The sequence below is a fragment of the Rhinoderma darwinii genome, chromosome 11 (assembly GCF_050947455.1).
Source record: "Rhinoderma darwinii isolate aRhiDar2 chromosome 11, aRhiDar2.hap1, whole genome shotgun sequence".
In the NCBI taxonomy this organism is placed as follows: domain Eukaryota; kingdom Metazoa; phylum Chordata; class Amphibia; order Anura; family Rhinodermatidae; genus Rhinoderma; species Rhinoderma darwinii.
The window spans coordinates 63,085,207-63,106,338 of NC_134697.1; the positions used below are offsets into that span (position 1 = coordinate 63,085,207).

General features: G+C 39.2%; 1 protein-coding gene across 1 annotated transcript in view; it reads right to left on the reverse strand.

Annotated features, from left to right (window-relative positions):
* Positions 1-21,132, reverse strand: part of CHST3 (carbohydrate sulfotransferase 3) — a 98,386-nt gene that overhangs the window by 22,167 nt on the left and 55,087 nt on the right. Inside the window, exon 2 of the mRNA XM_075841677.1 lies at positions 8,667-8,720. The gene's annotated coding sequence lies outside the window, so the exon portion shown is untranslated. The remainder of the gene's footprint in view (positions 1-8,666; positions 8,721-21,132) is intronic.

Sequence of the window (21,132 nt, forward strand, 5' to 3'; positions counted from 1 at the left end):
ATTCTCTGCTGATTTTATAATATATTTTTATTAGGGTACAAACTCTATTTTTCTGTTACAGAGCTCCAAATTTCCTTTTGCACACAGCCATGGAGTTAAATGATTTACTTTTGCCGGCCTGCAGCCACCGCCAGGGAGCTTACTACACATGCACTTATTATTTATTTTAATAGTAGCTCTATAAATCCTTATACAGTAAGCTCCCCTAGTAAAGGCTGCAGGCCGGTAGAATTATTTTATTTAAGTTGTCTCACCTGGCAGTATGACTGTAGGATCAGAGTACAGAGATTTCATTTGTAGCCTCTAACAATGGAGACACTTAGGTGTGAATAGGAGTTGTAGACACAAAACGGGAGGATATTTGCAAAGGTGCAGTGGAACAATAAAAAAAAATGGTTACAAAGGTGGAGGTACCCTTTAAACTAAAATGTTTAGATATTTACAAACTAAAGATTTTTGTTTTAGTAAACAAACCTTGCATGCCCCACCCATGTAAGAAGCCATAGTGGTTGCAACAGCACAGACCGATTGGATTTTTCCGGTGGGCGCATGGTCGGCCCATAATAGTCAATCGTCGACAAATGTGCAATCCAGAAATAGCTCAAAAGCGCCAACAGGAATCAAAGTGACATTGTGCTTTCATAGTGTCTCTGCTACTTTCTTCTAGCGATCGGTGACGCATCGGTCGGACTGCACCGATTGGACATTGATGGCATATCCTAGCATTATGCTATCAATATTTGTGCTGAGACAAACACTTTAAATTTGATACAGAACATTTAGGTGATTCTGACTTGTAAATCAATCCTAATATTAATGCATTTTGCAGATTGCCTCCATATGCACTATATACTCAGACATTTTCTTTAACTAAGTATAAAAAGGTTATTGATAGTGAGAGTGACTGAAGTTTGGTTTTAAATTCTAATTAAGTTTTATACAACTTAGCAATAAGACCAATTGATATAATTTCAAATGACCAAGCATAATAATAGCAGAAATTGGATTATTATTAAGACTTCTATAATGAAAGACTCATTATTTCCATACAAAAGTCATCTCTGAGAGCTGGCACCTGCAGTAAGCAGTCCTTAGTGAGGATAAATCTGAACGCGCACCTGGAAAGGAAGGAAAGTCTATATTACAGTATCCCTGACGCTGCCTCTTTATCACAAGATAAATGACATACACTTGTTCTTTGTATTCACTGCAGAAGATCCAAGAATTGCTGGAGCAGTTACTTTAATTACTTGCACTAGTCCTGCTCACTGATACAGAAACGAATGCCAAATCTTGCATCAGTCCAAAAAACGTCAGTGTGCTCTGATCCAAAAAATACACTTGCTTTTTTTTGGGTACAGGTCAGCAGCTCTATTTTTTGTTCTCTGACATTGTAGTAGATTGCTTACAAGAGCCAAACAGGATAGAGAATAAAAATTAAAAAAATCTCTCCCTCTCTATATACACAGTACTGTGCAAAAGTTTTAGGCAGTTGTGGTAAAATGCTGCAAAGTAAGAATGCTTTAATAAATGAAAGTGTAAGGCCCCACGCACACGAACGTGCTTTTGCGGCCGCAATTCTTCCGAAAATCCACAGAATTGTGGCCCCATTCATTCCTACGGAGCCATGCACACGACCGTGGTTTCCACGGTCCTTGCATGGCCCAGGAGCCTGGACCGCAGAAAGAACGGACATGTCTTATTACAGCCATGTTCTGCGGTCCAGGCTCATAGAAAATAATGGACGTGGCCATGTGCACGGCCCGCAATTTGCGGGCGGCTCGCGGGTGACACTCCACGGCCGGCCGCCTCGAAAATCACGGCTGTGCACATGGCTACGGTTGTGTGCATGAGGACTTAGTCGTTTTCTTTTATCAATTAACAAAATACAAAGTGAATGAACAGTAGAGAAATCTAAATCAAATCTGCTGCACTAAATTTCCTTGGCCAACCCCATTGTAGGCACTTTCGGCAATGGACAGGGGTCAGCATGGGCACTCTGACCGGTCTGCAGTTATGCAGCCCCAAATTAGCAATCTGCAATGTACTGTATGTTCTGACACCTTTCTATCAGTCATAAGAAACTTTTTCAGCAATTTGTGCTCCGGTAGCTCTTCTGGCGAGATAGCTTTCTCTCTTCTTGGCTAGCCTTGGGCATCCGTGACCCTATCGCCGGTTGTCCTTTCTTGGACCACTTTTGGTGGGTACTAACCAATGCATACCGGGAGCACCCCATAAGTACTGGCGTTTTGGAGATGCTCTGACCGAGTCGTCTAGCCATCACAATTTGACCTTTATCAAAGTCTCTCAGATCAATACGCTTGCCTATTTTTCCTGCTTCCAAAACTTCAATTTCAAGTACTGACTGCTTACCTTTTGCCTAATATATTTAACCCCTTGACAGGGGCCATTGTAACTAAATAATCAATGTTATTCACTTCCCCTGTCAGTGGTTTTAATGTTATGGTTGAATAGTGTGCATGCCTTAGAGTTACAATAACTCTTTTTTTATTTTATTTTTGTGCCAAATTTGTTAGATGCTTCTGCTAATATTATTTCTCTCTAGACAATCATCATCAGATAATTATTCTTACTAGATATAACTCAGTTATTCTCTTCCACTGCAGTGAGTTTCTAGATAAAAGTTTGATAGATAAACAAGATTGAATGCCACTTTTGCTTTGGCACTAGGCTACCACCCCACGTAATAAATCAGCCAGTTGGTCATTGAATGGACAAATTAATCATGTACAAAATGCCTAACTCTACCCATAAAAAAACAGCTTTTTTTCTTAAAGAGGCTCTGTCACCAGATTTTGCAACCCCTATCTGCTATTGCAATGTAGAGCATTTTTGGCCAAGTTATGACCATTTTTGTATTTATGTAAATGAGGCTTGCTAAAGTACAACTGGGCGTGTTTAAAGTAAAAGTCCAACTGGGCGTGTATTATGTGTGTTACATCGGGGAGTTTTTACTTCTTTTACTAGCTGGGCGTTCTGACGAGAAGTATCATCCACTTCCCTTCAGAACGCCCAGCTTCTGGCAGTGCAGACACACAGCGTGTTCTCGAGAGATCACGCTGTGACGTCACTCACTTCCTGCCCCAGGTCCTGCATCGTGTCGGCCACATCGGCACCAGAGGCTACAGTTGATTCTGCAGCAGCATCGGCGTTTGCAGGTAAGTCGATGTAGCTACTTACCTGCAAACGCTGATGCTGCTGCAGAATCAACTGTAGCCTCTGGTGCCGATGTGGCCGACACGATGCAGGACCTGGGGCAGGAAGTGAGTGACGTCACAGCGTGATCTCTCGAGAACACGCTGTGTGTCTGCACTGCCAGAAGCTGGGTGTTAATGAACAGAAGTGGATGATGCTGATTCGTCAGCATCATACACTCCCATTCCTAACTCCCAGCTAGTAAAAGAAGTAAAAACGCCCCGATGTACGCACATAATACACACCCAGTTACACTTTTACTGTAAACACGCCCAGTTGTACTTTTGCAAGCCTCATTTGCATAAATACAAAAATGGTCATAACTTGGCCAAAATGCTCGTTTTTAAAAAATAATAACGTTACTGTAATCTACATTGCAGCGCCTATCTGCTGCAATAGCAGATAGGGGTTGCAAAATCTGGTGACAGAGCCTCTTTAAACAGGTTTGTGGCTTAATAAACTTTATGTATTTCTATCTTGAGCATTTATAGCCAAGCATACAATAAGCGTAATAATAAGGGCAATTATTACAGATGGGTACATGGACAAAAACTACTTCTTAACCGATTGCCGCATCGTGCTGTAATAGTATGGTACTGGTAGAAGTACAGTAAGTTCCTGCACAGCAATATACTATTACGGCACTGACCAGTGGCGTAACTATCGCTGTAGCAACTATACAACTGGGCCCGAGGCATCTGGCACTGAGGGGAGAGGGAGGGCCCAGTCAAAAGTTTGCTATGGGGACCAGTCTTTACTAGTTACGCCCCAGGCACTGACATCAGGAGTATGGCTGACAGCTGCGTTCCCTCTCTAATGGAAGTGATCAGAGAAGCAAAGAGGAGTTAGAAAAAAAGGGGGGTTGTCCTCAGCATCACAGGGATTCTGGGCGGCATGATCTCTGTCCAAAAAAGGTATGGGCAGAAAGCCCAGGGTCCGTTGTAGGATACTAGAGCTGTCTTTGGTGTAGCCATTTGCTAGGGCATACTTATAGATGCCGGAGCAACTGCCTGTGTGTTTAACATATATGTATATATATGCAGGATAATATGTAGGCGTGGGATTAAAAAAAAGTAAAATATATACACTACCGTTCAAAAGTTTGGGGTCACCCAGACAATTTTTTGTTTTCCATGAAAACTCACACTTATATTTATCAAATGAGTTGCAAAATGACTAGAAAATATAGTCAAGACATTGACAAGGTTAGAAATAATCATTTTTATTTCAAATAATAATTTTCTCCTTCAAACTTTGCTTTCGTCAAAGAATGCTCCATTTGCAGCAATTACAGCACTGCAGACCTTTGGCATTCTAGCTGTTAATTTGCTGAGGTAATCGGGAGAAATTTCACCCCATGCTTCCAGAAGCCCCTCCCACAAGTTGGATTGGCTTGATGGGCACTTCTTGCGTACCATACGGTCAAGCTGCTCCCACAACAGCTCTATGGGGTTGAGATCTGGTGACTGCGCTGGCCACTCCATTACAGATAGAATACCAGCTGCCGGCTTCTTTCCTAAATAGTTCTTGCATGATTTGGAGGTGTGCTTTGGGTCATTGTCCTGTTGTAGGATGAAATTGGCTCCAATCAAGCGCTGTCCACAGGGTATGGCATGACATTGCAAAATGGAGTGATAGCCTTCCTTATTCAAAATCCCTTTTACCTTGTACATATCTCCCACTTTACCAGCACCAAAGCAACCCCAGACCATCACATTACCTCCACCATGCTTGACAGATGGTGTCAGGCACTCTTCCAGCATCTTTTCAGTTGTTCTGCGTCTCACAAATGTTCTTCTGTGTGATCCAAACACCTCAAACTTCGATTCGTCTGTCCATAACACTTTTTTCCAATCTTCCTCTTTCCAATGTCTGTGTGCTTTTGCCCATATAAATCTTTTCCTTTTATTAACCAGTCTCAGATATGGCTTTTATTTTGCCACTCTGCCCTGAAGGCCAGCATCCCGGAGTCGCCTCTTCACTGTAGACGTTGACACTGGCGTTTTGCGGGTACTATTTAATGAAGCTGCCAGTTGAGAACCTGTGAGGCGTCTATTTATCAAACTAGATACTCTAATGTACTTGTCTTGTTGCTCAGTTGTGCAGCGGCGCCTCCCACTTCTCTTTCTACTCTGGTTAGAGCCTGTTTGTGCTGTCCTCTGAAGGGAGTAGTACACACCATTGTAGGAAATCTTCAGTTTCTTGGCAATTAAGAATAGACTGTCGAGTTTCACATGAAAGCTCTCTTTTTATAGCCATTTTGAGAGTTTAATCGAACCCACAAATGTAATGCTCCAGATTCTCAACTAGCTCGAAGGAAGGTCAGTTTTATAGCTCCTCTAAACAGCAAAACTGTTTACAGCGGTGCTAACATAATTGCACAAGGGTTTTCAAGTGTTTTTTAATCATCCATTAGCCTTCTAACACAGTTAGCAAACATAATGTACCATTACAACACTGGAGTGATGGTTGCTGGAAATGGGCCTCTATACATCTATGTAGATATTGCATTAAAAACCAGACGTTTGCAGCTAGAATAGTCATTTAGCACATTAACAATGTATCGAGTGTATTTCTGATTAATTTAATGTTATGTTCATTGAAAAAAACTGTGCTTTTCTTGCAAAAATAAGGAAATTTCTAAGTGACCCTAAACTTTTGAACGGTAGTGTACATAAATAAAACAACGGTAAAAAGGAAAATAAAAAGAATAGAAAATATATTTTATAACAGATTTTATTGAATATTAATTGAAAGACATTAACTAATAAAGACAGGTTTAGTATCACATAAACCGTAATAATGGGTGTAATAAAACATTAAAATGATTGTTGAAAGGGGGAAAAAAATAGAGTGAAATTGTTTTTTTCCCTGCATTTTCTCTACAGTATATTGCGTCGTAAAATGTAAACACATATGTAAAACCCTAACAAAGGTTGTCCCCCAAAAAAACAGGCATCATACAGCAATGTTAGAGAAAAAATAAAAATAAGTTATTACAGTCATAATGAGGGAAGGAAAAAAACAAAAAAAATCTTCTGGTCCTCAAGGGGTAATTACTCTGAAGTAGGATGTATAGCAACAAAATATAAATAAATACACAGAAAAAAATGAGAACACAGCTGGGGTCTTCTTATTATCAAGAGATTCCAGCTGTCTACATTTTGTTGCTATTTTTCAGTTTCAGTTCATGTTTTTTTTTTATCATACTGCTATGTATGCACTCAAGCATTATAACATTAACCCCTTAAGAACGCAGCTATTTTAGGCATCGAGGACGCAGAGATTTTTTTTTTGTTTTTGCATCACTGTATTCTCAGAGGCATAACTTTTTAATTTTTCCGTTAACGTAGCTGTATGAAGGCTTGTTTTTTTGTGGGACGAGATGTATTTTTTAATAGCACCATTTTACATACACTGAATGGCCACTAAACTAGAGACATCAATCTAATAGCGTGTTGAACCTCCTTTTGGCCTTCAGAACCGCAGCAATTTTGCATCGTTCTGGAGGAATATTGGCCCATGCAGACAGGATAGCTTTTTGCAGTTGTCGCTAAAATATCCTTCTGCCAAAGGGTAACCAGCTGCCATGAATAGATGAACTTGGGTCGATCACAATGCTTAGGTAAGCCCTACTATTCAAACGTCAATCCACAGGTATCAGAGGACCCGGGGTGTGCCAATAAAATATTCCCCACGCCATGACTTCATCTCTCCCAACCTGAACTGTTGACACCTGACAGGAAGGGTTCATCGATTCATGCTGCTTGCGCCACATTCTGACTCTTCCATCAGCATGGTGTCACAGAAATCTAGATATATCTGATCAGGCAATTATTTTTCTACTTCTCAGTGATATCATTTTTGCGCTCTTTTGCCCACTGGAGCACTGCCTTTCTGTTTCTCTTAGACAGCAACGACACCCGAACTGGTCATCTGCTGTTATAGCCCATCCGTGCTAAGGAACGACAAATTGTGCGTTCGGACATTTAAGTTGGAGCACCAGCGTTGTATTCGGCTGAAATTTGCTTGACCTATGGCTGGGTTCACACAGAGTTTTTTGCAGGCAGAAAATCTGCCTCAAAATTCCGTTTGGAATTTTCGGCCGCGGCCATTGAGTGCCGCAGGCAAAAAACGCCACAAAATACGCTTTCTCTGCCTCCCATTGATGTCAATGGGAGGTCAGAGAAGTAAACGCCCGAAGATAGGGCATGTCGCATCTTTCTCCCGAGAAACGCCGCTGCCTCCCATTGAAATCAATGGGAGGCATTTTCGGACGTTTTTTGGCGCATTTTCCGAGTCAAAAAACATGTAAAAAAAACTGACCCTTACAGTGTGAACTGACCCTTACAGTGAGCCACTGATGTCAATGAGAGGATTTTCTCTGCCTAAATGCCTCTATATTTTTCTTCACAGGTATAATGTACTGGTATATAAATATATACCTCTATATGGCAGTATATTTTAGGTGGAAAAAAAGGTAAAAAGTAAAAGTTACATTTTGTTTCGGTAAAGTTACTAAAAAATAGCGGCGCAAAAACATTTGCAATAAAAAAAAAATTGGAATACAATTTATTGAATGAACATCACAAAAGGAAATAATATAGACATATTTAGTAACCCCGTCAACAACCCGTACAATACAGTAAACACGTTATTTATGGTGATCAGTAAATTGCACAATTGCTTTTTTCTGCATTTAACTCATGATAAAGATTAATATAAATGAAACACTTGTGTATAGCAGAAAGGCACAAAAAAAAAACTACAGCTTGTCTCGCAAAAATCAACACCACACACAGCTAAGTTGAGGCAAAAATAATAAAGTTATAGCTATTATGGCTATGAATGTGGACGTGCAAACAAAATATAAAATGATTCTGTCTATCTAAACAAAAACATCACCCACATCTTGCAGTAAAAGGGTTCAATTAAAACCTTTGACGCATACAGCCTCTCCCCTTTTATTTTGGCGTTCTGGAAAAATTGCAACAAAAAACATTTTACAAACAAGTTGCGACATAAGGGATTCCACTGTGACTATCACCCAAGGGCCCATGTAATTTGGCCCTGATTACATACAATCATAGATACAAGATTCCTACATGAAATTAGGTTTCAAATGATTCTGCACTTTCCACCTAATACTTGTTTCATTTTAAGATTCAGGTATATAATTGAAGTCTTTATATTAAAATCCAAAATATCTGTTCCTTCGTTCCGCCGACATCTGACATCGGGGAAAAGTCAGGACAACCCCAAACACATAAATTGTCGGCCGGTCCTGTTTAAATTGTCGGACTCAGCCAACGCACATTTAATATGTATTGCTGTTTTTTGGATATGAGTGGTTTGGTTAATTTGTAGGATATGTTAGCAATACTGACGTACAATATAAACTTCCTGCTCAAACAGTTGAGGACAATTAAACAAAATGAAAATTGACATACCTGTTACATGAGTTGTATTTTCACTTTTCGATCATTTATATAGGAAAGATGCACCTGCAATTTAAAGAAAAAAAGAGGTCACAGCGCTGTATGTCCCATATTCAATGTTTTTGCCAAACAGCAAGTTCCTATTCAGAGCAAAGCTTTACCATTCAGCTAGCATAAAAATAGTTACTGAGCTGACACTGAAAACCTACTTCCTGCCCTGCAGTTCTGTATATTGTACTAGCTATTCAATATGTATTACTGTTCTAAAAGCTTTGTGTGTTTGTGGTTGAGCAAGGCTCAGATAGCAACTTTCTGACGGGCTTCTGTATTTTTACTTATAGTGCACATTACTATGTTTTATTTTTTTTACCCATAATCCTAAATTGTAATAAATACATTTTTTCCAGATCGAGAGGAAAATGAATGGTTGACTGACCTACCTCTGCACTGCAATCAGGGAGCGTTAGTTCTCTTTCACAGGGCAGTATTTTGCACCAGTATTTGGAAGCCAAAACCAGGCATGAAACCACATACAGAAAAAGTATAATAGAAAGATTTGCACCTCTTCTGTATTTTGGACCTGGTTCTGGCTTACAAATACTGATGCAAGATACTGACCAAAATACTGACATGTAAAAGAGGCCTAAGACTTTCCTACGGTAAGACTATACTTTCCAGATCCTGTTGATGAACAACATTGTCAGTTTTATTGCCAGGGGCATAGGCAAAGATTTAAACCTGTCCCACTCTAGAACAGGCAACATACAATTGTCCATGGGAGAAACACGCATAGTGCAGATTGAGAGCCACCTGTCTAATCTGTTGCTGAGAAAGCCAGGGACGATTTTGCTAAGGAGTTTCAGCAGTTGTAGCAGCAGTATGAAACATTTCATCAGCTTCAGTCGGGCAAGAGTTTGCTGAGGAGTCTCTGCAGCTTTTCTTCTGGCCATTGGAGACTTCATGCCAATTGAGGGGGCTCCCTTTGGCGTCATTTTGCAAATTGAAGTGAACGGTTAGTTGACTACAAATTTTCTTAGTTTAGGTCCTGAAGGTGTGGTGGCCGGATTAGAAGCCAAGTGCAATAAACTTTAGAAACGTAAAATCAAAATCATACGACCAGAGTGGCTTTAAACCATCTTAGTGTGTCCAAAGGATCCCACTGAAGTAAGGAAGATCAACTAGTAGTTTCTGCCCCCTTCAAGATTTATGACTGAAAACTTTATTATGTGCCCAAAAAGCATAAGATGCAATGGGGGATGATTAATCTAAACTGGTTTAAAAGAAAAATGAGGCAGTTGCCCACAGCAACCAGATTCCAGCTTTCCAACGCCCCTTTGATAATGAAAGTAGTCATCTTATTGGTTTCTATGGGCAATTGCTTGACTGTACCTTCCCATCTAGAATTATTTAGTAAATTGCACTACCTGCTGCTGCCAGATAAAAACATCTATACTACAAAAGCAAATGTCTGTATTCTGATCCTGTGATAATAGCTGATAACAGAGAACAACGGCAAGGTTGGGACCTTTATGAAAACCTTCCCGAATACCCGATATACCAATGTGTCAAATTTGGGGTCAGATGGTTCAGGCGTTTGTTTGTCCTCTATACGTTCAGGCATCCAAACAGATATTCACTTTTATAGTATAGATATTGTATGCTTTAACCCCTTAGTGACGAGCGACGGGTGTTACTTCCCACAGAGCGACTGATATATCCGTCATTCACTTTAACTGTCACTGTGTGTCGTAGACAACTGATTGTGACAGGGAGCCGTCAGGGGACCAATCACAGTAGTCCCCATACGGTGACTCACCAATCCCAGCATGTAACATGTAAAGGCGGGGAGGCAGGGCAAAATATATATATATATATATATATATATATATATATATATATATAGTGTAGTGTTAGGCACAGGGCATTAGGTAGCGTTAGGTGTAGTGCGTTAGTTAGAGGGGCAATTAGTTAGAAGTAGAAATTAGTCAGGGATAGTGTTAGGGAACATCTATCAGCGTTAGGTTTATAGTGTGGTAGGGATTTTAGCGTTTATATATATATATTAAAAAAATAGTGTAATGTTTAGTTAGCGGTAGACTTAGGGCATTAGGTAGAGTTAAGTGTACGGCGTTAGTTAGGGGGCAATTCGTTAGAAATAGTTAGGGCCAGTCTTACGTTAGTAAGATTAGCATGGCTCAGAGTCTGTATACGGCAGAAGAGGCCTACACCATTATCTGCTCGGATACAGAAAGTGCAAGTGAGACTGATGAGTAATTCTGTGATGGGCATCCAAATCAGCATCAAGGGGGTTTAGGGAGGAGGACTTTTTAAAAATATTTCTGTCAGAGCAATTATTAGTCCTAATGGTTGAGCAGACAAATTTATACGCTGCTTAATTTATTGCCAGTCACCCCAACTCTTATTACGCTAAAAATAGTGTGTGGCGCCCAGTAGTTTTGGCAGACATTTTAACATTTTGGGGCCTCCTATTGCACATGGGTTTGGTTAAGAAACCCACGATTAGGTCCTATTGGACATCTGATGTCCTGTACGACACCCCTATGTACAGGGAAGTGATGACAAGGCAGCGCTTTGAGACCATACTGCACTTCCTTCATTTCGTGGATAATTCACTTTGCCCACCCCGCAGTGACCCCAGCCATGACCAGCTTTTTAAAATGAGGCCACTTTTAAATTATTTAAATGGCAAGTTTTCACAGACCTTTACCCCCGTGGTTGAGTCCCTGGTCCTTTTCTAAGGCCGGCTTCAATTCAGGCAAATAAGAGGGCCCGATTTGGGTTAAAAATGTAAAAACTATGTGAGAGTGACCCGGGCTACACTCACAAATTGAGAGTGTGAGAAGGGAAAGACTCCCAAATTGTCCCTCCAGAATGCCCCCTTCACTCAACATCAGTGGGAAAATTGTATGGGACCTTTTGCACCCTCTTTTTGATAAGGGGTACCATATATATGTGGACAATTTCTATTCCAGCATACCCCTCTTCAGGTGCCTGTCTGAGAAGAAAAACGTGGCCTGTGGCACCATACGCCGCAATCAAAAAGGCCTGCCAAATTCCAAGGTCAAGCAAAAATTAAACTGCATATTTATTTTAGCCACTAAGGAAAATCATTACTGGAACGAACAATCCCCATTCTCAGCAATCACTGCAACTGGGCTTACTTTGGCCTGCTGGTCTCTACACTGTCTGTTGAGAAAACGACACACTTACAACCAACAGATTGGAAATCTCAGTTGAACGCACTGTCTATTTACTGGCCTGCATTCCAGAAACCGAACTATATGGTGGGGAGTATATGACTTGGAATATTTATGTCCTGTTTATCTTATGCCATTGATTGATTGCAGTTGGTTCTGTGTGTTGTGTTTTGCCCGCTATGCTAATTCAACCGCAATCATATTGAGGACTTAATAAGGTTAATTATTGCTGTTGGCAAATATTGTTACAATTGTGTCTTAAATAGGTAACAAAATCTATCTCACAAACACAACTGACACATCTCCTACAGTATGTCCACGTGGTATTATACCTTGGGCTGTTTGCCTCTCATTCCCTGTTGCTGTATGGGATTACACTTAGCTCACCATCTATATGGTCCATAAAGGACCGACTTATTTATTCGTTATTATATAGCTACAACTATATGCAGCACCTTTCGTGGATAATGTATGCTTTTATAAATAACTAGGTTAATTGTACTTTATGAGCTAATTCTCATTTACCCGGCCGGGCTTGTGACATTTATGTCTGTAATTTTTTTTGTTTTTGTGTTGTGTTTATTTAATTCCTGATACAGGATCACTATCGGTGTTATTTTTTGTTATGTGATTTTATTGTATTTTGCTAAATAAACTTTTTCATATTTTTATATTTATGCTGAGCCGAGCCCTTTCTCTTCCTTTTTCCCTCCCCTTTCCATTTTTTTGTATCGGTAAAATTGTCATCCCCTGGTTGGCACCGTACGATCTGTACTGAGCTCAAGATGATTTAAATATGATTTGATTTTCATATTTATTTTAGTAGTCCCTATATAATTCATTTGTAATTTTTAGAAAAGCGGGGAACCAGGGATCCTATCTTGAATATCAAGAAAATGTTATAAAAAATCTTATATTGGGAGAGCAGGCCCAGGGGAGGGGAGGGGTGACATCATCTAGTCAAGCCAACAGAATTGTCCCAGGACAACATTTCCCATCCGGAGTATCCCCTACTGCCAAAAAAAGACGACTTCAAAAGAGATGTTGCGTATGTTCTAAAAATTGAATACGGAGGAAAACCAGTTATCAATGCGAAATCTGACCAAAGAAACCAGGGCTCTGCATTAGGGAATGTTTCCGGGTGTATCATACATCCCTAAATTTATAATTTGATTTTAATTTTTTTTTTAGCCCTTATGCACTTTCTGACATTTTCTTTACCATTTTATTACCTAATACATTGATTTTTTTTTAACATCACCTTTTATTACACTATAGCCCACATATACAAGAAAAACTCCAAAATAAAAAATAATAATTTCCAGTATATCCCTAGATGAATACCATTAGGGAAAGATCCCCCACAAAAAATAATAATTCTCACTACACCTCTAGATGAATACCTTGTCCTGTAAATGACGCATTTGTTAAAAAAAGAAAAAAAATTTTTTATTTTTTACACTAAATTTGCATTAATTCCTGCAACAAAATGTGGCCTCAAACTACTCACTACACCCCTAGATGAATACCTTAGGGATGTAGTTTTCAAAATGGGGCTACTTTTGGGGGTGTTACATCGTTTTGCCAGCTCAAATCCTTTGTAAAGAAGGAGTGGGGCCTATAAGTCATTCAAGCTAAAATTATGAATACCATAGAGGGGTTCCTGTCATTTTGGGCCCCGCCATGCATCTAGGCAATGGATTACGTCCTAAGTGGGGGTATTTTTGAAAACAGTAGATGCAGCACAATAAATGTTGGGGTGCATTTCCTTAGTTTCATGTACTGTGCACGAAAAAAAGTCCTATGAATGACACATTTGTGAAAAACATTTTTTACACTATTTGCATTAAATTCAGCTAAGAACTGTGGGGTCAAAATACTCACTACACCCCTAGATAAATACCTTAAGGGGTTTAGTTTTCTAAATGGGGTCATTTAAGGGGAGTTTCTATCGTTCTGGCAGCTCAATGCCTCTCCAAATGTGCAGTGGGGCCTAAAACATTTTCACGCAAAATGTGTCCTGAAAGGCTCCGGGTGCTCCCTTCATTTTGGGCCCTGCCGTGTGTCCAGGCAGCGCATTACAGCCCCAATGGGGGTATTTTTGAACACAGGAGAAACAGGGTGATAGATTTTGGGGTGTGTTTCTTCATTTTCATGTTCGCTTTACAAAGAAATCTGACTTTAAAATGATACATTTGTGAAAAAAAATTTAATTATATTTTTTTACACCTGCTTTTCATGAATTCTTACAAAAAAACTATGGGGTCAAAATATTTACAACACCCCTTAATAAATAACTTAAAGGGTGTCGTTTTCAAAATCTGGTAATTTATGGGGGTTTCCATCATTCTGACACCTATGAGCCTCTGAAAGCCTGGCTTGGTGCAGGAAAACAAAATGAACTTCAAAATGTTTAAAATTATTATTGCATTTGTAAATCTTCTAAATTGCTCAAAAATGTTTTGTTTTTTTTCAAAAGTGCTGCTAAAATAGAGTAAAGAGATGGAAATATATATTTAATAAAAAAAATTGTACAGTATGTTTGTACATATGTTCAAAATAGGTAAAAATGTTAATTTTTACAAAATGTCATCAATTTTTGTATTTTTTAATTAATTTACGCAAATCGTATCAGTCTACTTTTACCACTAAAATAAAGTACAACATGTGACAAAAAAAAACAATGTCAGAATTACTTAGATATACAACTCTATTGCAGACGTATTCTCTTAAAAATTCAGACATACCACATTATGAAAATCTGGCTTGGTAATTGTGACAAACAGGCCCGGTCATTAAGGGGTTAATATCCGGTCATTTGGCAGGTATTGGCATCACTGCCATATCAAACATTCAATTATTCTTTATATTTGCAGCAATCTACCTCAACTCTATAAGATGTGTTCAACAATATAGTGTTAAATACATCATACACATGATGCAACCACCTTATCTTCTTTATCGGAATCTTAACATGTATTTCACACTCTGTCATCATATTTTTCATAAAACATAAGTTCCCCAAACAGTTACTTTGAAATGAACAATTCTCGATCTTGATAAACACGGAGATAGAACATCTCATTAGCCAAGCTAAAATGGTATAAACCTAGAATACCATGTAAAAAGTCAATGCAGAGTAAAAGAATCAAACCTTACATTCTAAATTTTTTACAGTTTTACGTTACGTTAATATTAAAGGCTGTGTACACGTATGAAAATGTTTTTGTTTTTTTTTTAAATAAAAATTTGTATCAGTGTGTTTGGTGCAACTTTCTAATTACTTTTTATTAAAAATAATTTTTTACTTCTTGAGATACAGCTGCTTTGTATTCTCTATACAGAGCAGCTGTATCTAGTGCTGAGACCTGAGTCCGTCAGGTTAGCAGGACTAACGGGTTTAGTGTCAGCGGGTCCTCCAGGTCTCTGACACGCAGGATCCACCTGTAATCGATCACATCAAAGTTATGAACTTAGATGTGATCGATAGCAGCTTGATCCTGCATGTCAGAGACCTGGAGGACCCGCTGACACTGAACCCATCAGTACCGCGGACTTGACAGATTCAGGTTTCAGCGCACGATACAGCTGCTCTGTATAGGGAATACAAAGCAGCTGTATCTCAAGAAGTAAAAATTATTTTTTAACAAAAATGAGAACGTTGCACCAAACACACCTATACACATTCTTATTTAAAAACAATTTTTAAAGGTGTACACAGCGTTTAAAGGCATATTTCTTTAAGATTAAGAATAGACATGTTTAGTAACAATTTTATGCAAACTACTATGCAAAGTTTATTCTACCTGTTATAATGCAGTGTAATTGGGATACAGAAAAAGAGGATTATTTATTTTTAAACATATTTGGTCATATAAAAAAAGCAGACCAAACATACTGTAGTTTATAGGCTGTGGATTCAATAGTGATATTGTCTGTTGTTTCTTGATATCAGAGCCAAGGAAGTCTTATGATCAAACCACCAAAGCACATGATCAGGAACATACTGTTTGATTATCAATAATGCACTTTAGGCCAAGCATAGAAGTATTTTGTACAAAGTAGTAGTGTGAACTGGTAGGGTCTAAATGATATTGTTTGTATATTTATGCTTAGGCAATTCCTCTATGTGTCCTCCGGTCAATATTTAATTATAGTTTTAACATGGCATCAAAACTCCCTCAGCTATCATTGAGAAATGTTCACCAGTATGTAATAATTTTAGTGATCTGGTTTAATAGGTTAATATAATGCAAAATAAATAAATCAATGATTACTAGTTGTATTATTCTACTACCAAGATAAATAGAGATTTCTGCTGTTTGCAGATCCGGTTCCTGAGAAGTCTACATTGCTTTATGCCAGTGCCACTGCTGTTATTCAGATGGTGCTGTTGCTTGCTGTTACTGTGCTCCATTATTTTTTATGACCTACTTAATGAATGTTTTTAGGTTTGCTTATCCTCACTGAGTGAATGTAAAATACTAAATGAGCCATTGTTTATAGGCTGAGGGTAATTAACTTAGGGTGCTAACTGAAAAGGACATTTATATTCAAGAAAGCAGCAGTATTCCAGAACCTGAGCCTTACTACTCTTTCTTTCTATAACTTTTGGTTATATTATTTCCCCGTCTTCTGCTCATATATTTTAGTGGCTAGAGTGCGTTTGATACGAATAGTTGCAATCATCCTCGATAACCTGTTCACCATCCAATTCTAGCGAGTATAAGTCCAATATCATTTATTAGTAACATGAAATGGTCGCTGTATAGCTGAAAGCAACATTTAAAAAAAATTAAAAAAAAACATTGTGGAAGCTAAATAGACTTTACATTAGCAGTTTCACTGATAAAAGAATTGCTTAGTATCTAGTGGCCCAATTATTATTGCATAAAAAAGCACTGTGGAGTAGAAAAACGTTCTTTATCTTACCGCAAAATGAGTGCGTTGTAACTTCATAGATAGCACTTATGCACAAGATAGCAGTTGGCCGAAAGTTTGTTTCACCATAAACATACACAGCTATTTGTCCTGCATTTTTTTTAATGGAGACAGGTGAATAAGCCCCTAGTAAAGCAAAGGATCGGGCATGTGGAAATCTGAGCCCCCTCAATATACACTAGATCGTCGACCATCCTGCTCTATCGGACGACTGTGATCTTAGGTCCCATTCACATCATGTTTTTGGCCTTCGTTTAACGTATAGGACAGGAAAAGCTTCCGACATACACGTTAAATGTAGACTGTGACGGATATCTGACTGTTGAATCTGTCACCCTTAGACTATAATGACCTTTGATGTACAGTCTATGGGTGACAGATGCTACTGTTAGGCATCCGTCACGGGAATCCTTCGCAGGCACCCTTCACCCATAGACTACCTAAAAAAACAAAAAAACAAAAGGCATGTTGACGTATACCGGCCCGAAGGATGTCAAAAGGACACTCTTTTGGCCTCCGTTGGGCTAATGGAGCCCTATGGACACATTTAGCGTGTACATCGGAAGTTTTCCTGGAATACACGCTGAACGTGCAACACAAATGCTCCAGACAGTATTGTGAAACCTGTACTACAAATTATTAAAGAACAGAGATACTGGGCATGGGGATCATTTTAGCTGTACAAGTAAATGACCAAAATCGATCTCTAGTAGTGTAGAAGAATGTAATAGCACATGCTGCATCCGTATTTGTGGTCACCACTACCACATTTTCCAGTAATTCTTGGATAAAACTATTTATTGAACTAGATTATATTAGCCACAGAGTGTTTTTATACATTAAAGATATGTAATGTACTGTCTTACAGTACATAAGTCACAAAAAAACTAAGTGTTTATCAAAACTGAATTAGTAAAAAAATAATGTACATGCATCAAATCTCCCAAGGGAAAAGACACATAGCAGAGAAACGACTTGTCTGTGGATGGAGTACAACATTGGCAGAGAGAAATATGTGGCCATGTTTGGTTAAAGTCCTCATTTCAGTCTTATAAGGCAATTGCATTGCAGTGAGTCAGTCTGACCATGTGTGTTTGTGTAACTGTTTCATAGCGCAAACATTTAGCTGGTCACAACTGAAGCTAGACATTAACACACCATTGTGTGAATGGAGGAGAATTCACACCTCTATGTTTTTTTTCTACAAAATATTTTAGTTCACCAACCTAGCGTAACAGGCTCACTTGTTGGTCCTTCCTATCCTACTTTTTAGCAGTAAAAGTATTCAAAACCTAATCTGCCCTCTTGCTGTGCAACTGAATGCAATTTCTTGTTCTTTGTAAGCAGCTATTATAGACTAGGGAGAGATTAACTCGTTTTCTTCCATGGGTATGATGGAAGGAAGTACAGACACATTTCTACTATCACTACTTTATTTTTATTTTCAAATTCTTTATTAAAATATTGCTTAATGGGCTTAAAGAAAGCAAACCAAAGGTCTAAGTCTAAGGCCTCATTCACATCTGCGTTGGAGGCCCCTTATGGGGCCTCCGTCGCAGATCCCGACAAATAGCTGCATGCTGCGCTATAGTTTCCGGTTAAACCACAGACACCAAGACGAAACCCATTAAAGTTAGTTGGTTCTGTCAGCCGCCAGTGGTGTCCGTGGTGCAACGGATCTGGCGCTTCCGGTTTTTCACTTCTTTTGAACCTAGTTTACAACACCAAAGGCTAAAGCACAACAACATTGTAGAAACAAATAAAGACAAGGGCACTCAGACAATCGGATTAACAAAATCCTAATCCGTCACAGTGGGCAAACAGTATATTATGTTTATCGTATATAAATGGGATGGGCGAGGAACAGCAACTAAGAGGGGGTGAGAGAGTGAGGGAAGGGAAGACAAAAGAAACAGGGAAAATTAAGACAGGAAAAGAAGAAAAAAAGGGGAGATAAAGAGAAAAACATAACAATAGAAGAAGAGGTAAAGAAAATGGGGGAATACTTGAGACAATACTCTCCTAGGGATCATTGCCACTACAAAGAGGGTATGATCCCTATTTTAACTTATATATGTTCAGTTCTAATAACCTCCATAAAAATGTACACACATATGTGTGAATGATTATTAGAAGTCAGTTTTTGTAAGGTCCGTTATATATTAAATTGTATTTTCCACAAAATTTTCTTTTGGGATTTCAACGTGCCCGATCTTTGTTCCTGCAGGGAATATGCCGCTGCCTGAAAGGTCCCCAGTTAAAAATCATGCAAGCTGAGCTAAGAGTCAATGCTTATAGAGGAGTTGGGAGGAACAGCTGGTATACTTTTTTTTCCAATGAGAATCAATGGCCGACATATGCCACTGTATGCCATATAGTGGCATACATCAGAGACAAACATCGGAGAAAACTCCGGGCTTATACCTTCGACTTGCTGTGGTATGGTGGAATGACAAGGACTTCAGCTGGATGTACACTAGAGATTTTGTACAGCTGAAAAGACCGATTTAGACAATTTTCTGCTGAGTGTCGGTACCTTTTTTATGAAACAAACAAGCGTGACAGACGCCAACCAAAGACATATCTGTAAAAGAGTTGATCTCTTTTTTGGTCGTAGTGGGTGCAGTCCTGTAAAGTCATTTATGCTAAACAACAGATCTGCATCCCATTAATAAAAGGCCAGAAGAGCTCCTCATACACATTAGGCTTCGTTCACATCTGCGTCAGGGCTCCGTTCTGCCGGAGCTTTCCATCAGAATAGAACCCTGACTGAAACAAATGGAAACCATAAGTTTCCGTTTGCATCACTATTGATTTCAATGGTGATGATGGATCCAATGGAAATGGTTTCCGTTTGTCTCCGTTGTGCAAGGGTTCTGCCGTTTTGACGGAATCAATACTGTAGTCGACTACGCTATTGCTATATCTCTAAGGGTATGTTCACACGCTCAACAAAAAACGGCTGAAAACACGGAGCTGTATTCAAGGGAAAACCACTCCTGATTTTCAGCCGCTTTTTAATCAAACAAGCTTTTTTGCAGCTTTTTACGGCCGTTTTTGGAGCTGTTTTTCTATAGAGTCAATGAAAAACTGCTCCAAAAACGGCTCAAGAAGTGACATGCACTTCTTTTTACGGGGCGTCTTTTTACGCACCATTTTCTGAAAATGAGGCGTAAAAAACGCCCTGTGGGAATGGAACGACGTTGGGCAGATGCTTGTAGGCGTTCTGCTTCCGATTTTTCAGCCGTTTTTCGGGACGTTTACGGCCCAAAAAACGGCAGAATATAGCCCGTGTGAACATACCCTAATACTTGTGAAATGTTCTCTGTGTATAGTAGGAGAATATTACTGCTACTCCACAAGACCCCTTTGCAAAATGGCGGTGATATTTATAATGCTCTGTTAGAGAGACCTAATGCTGCCTAAACACATTAGATAAATGGCGGCCAAACATGCCAATTTCAGAAAAGTTGAACGATGATCTAATAGGTATTAAAGCAGTCTGGCAATCGTCGGGTATGTTCACACAGAGTATTTTGCAGACAAAAAAATCTGCCACAAAATTCCTTAAGGCATGTCAATGGGAGGTCAGAAACAGGAACCCGGGAAGAAAAAGCATAACGCTTTTTTTCCCGCTCGCGGGAAAAACGCCTTTGTATCCCATTAAAATCAATGGGAGGCGTTTTTGGCCATTTTTTGGAGCTGTTTCCAATGCGGTTTCCGTGTTAAAAACAGCGCCAAAAAAAACTCAGTGTGAACTAGCCCTTAGATGTCTGACATCAAGGAAAACATTTTTTAAATCAAACATGCTTCATCCTTTTCTTTCCTGGGGGATAAGCTGCAGCGTACTCCCCATTTTCTATTGAAATAAACATATACATATGGCTGATCCAATCATGTAGGCTTATGGTAGAGTCTAGAGAAAAAGTTCTCGACCAAATGAGCATTCACTCGACAGCTTTCTCATGTATATTGCCAGATTAACCCCTATGAATAGTCTCAAACATTCTCTAACCTTTAAAGGGGTTTTCCTGGAGTTTCGACAAATAGGCTAAAAGCAGGAAATGTGATCAAATAATAATTACAAACATATTAAATTCCCCGCAGCTCCAGCAGTCCCTGAGATTCTTGGGAGTTACTACTTGCATCTACGGCATGAGACCATTGCTGCATCTACGGCACTGAGGCCAGTGATTGGCTGCAGCGGTCACGTAGTTGTACAGCCCACCATCCCTGACAGAAATGTAAACAAAGACCAGTGGGGACCACCGGAACATCGGTGTTGGGGCGGTGGGGGATTTAATAGGTAAATAATTATT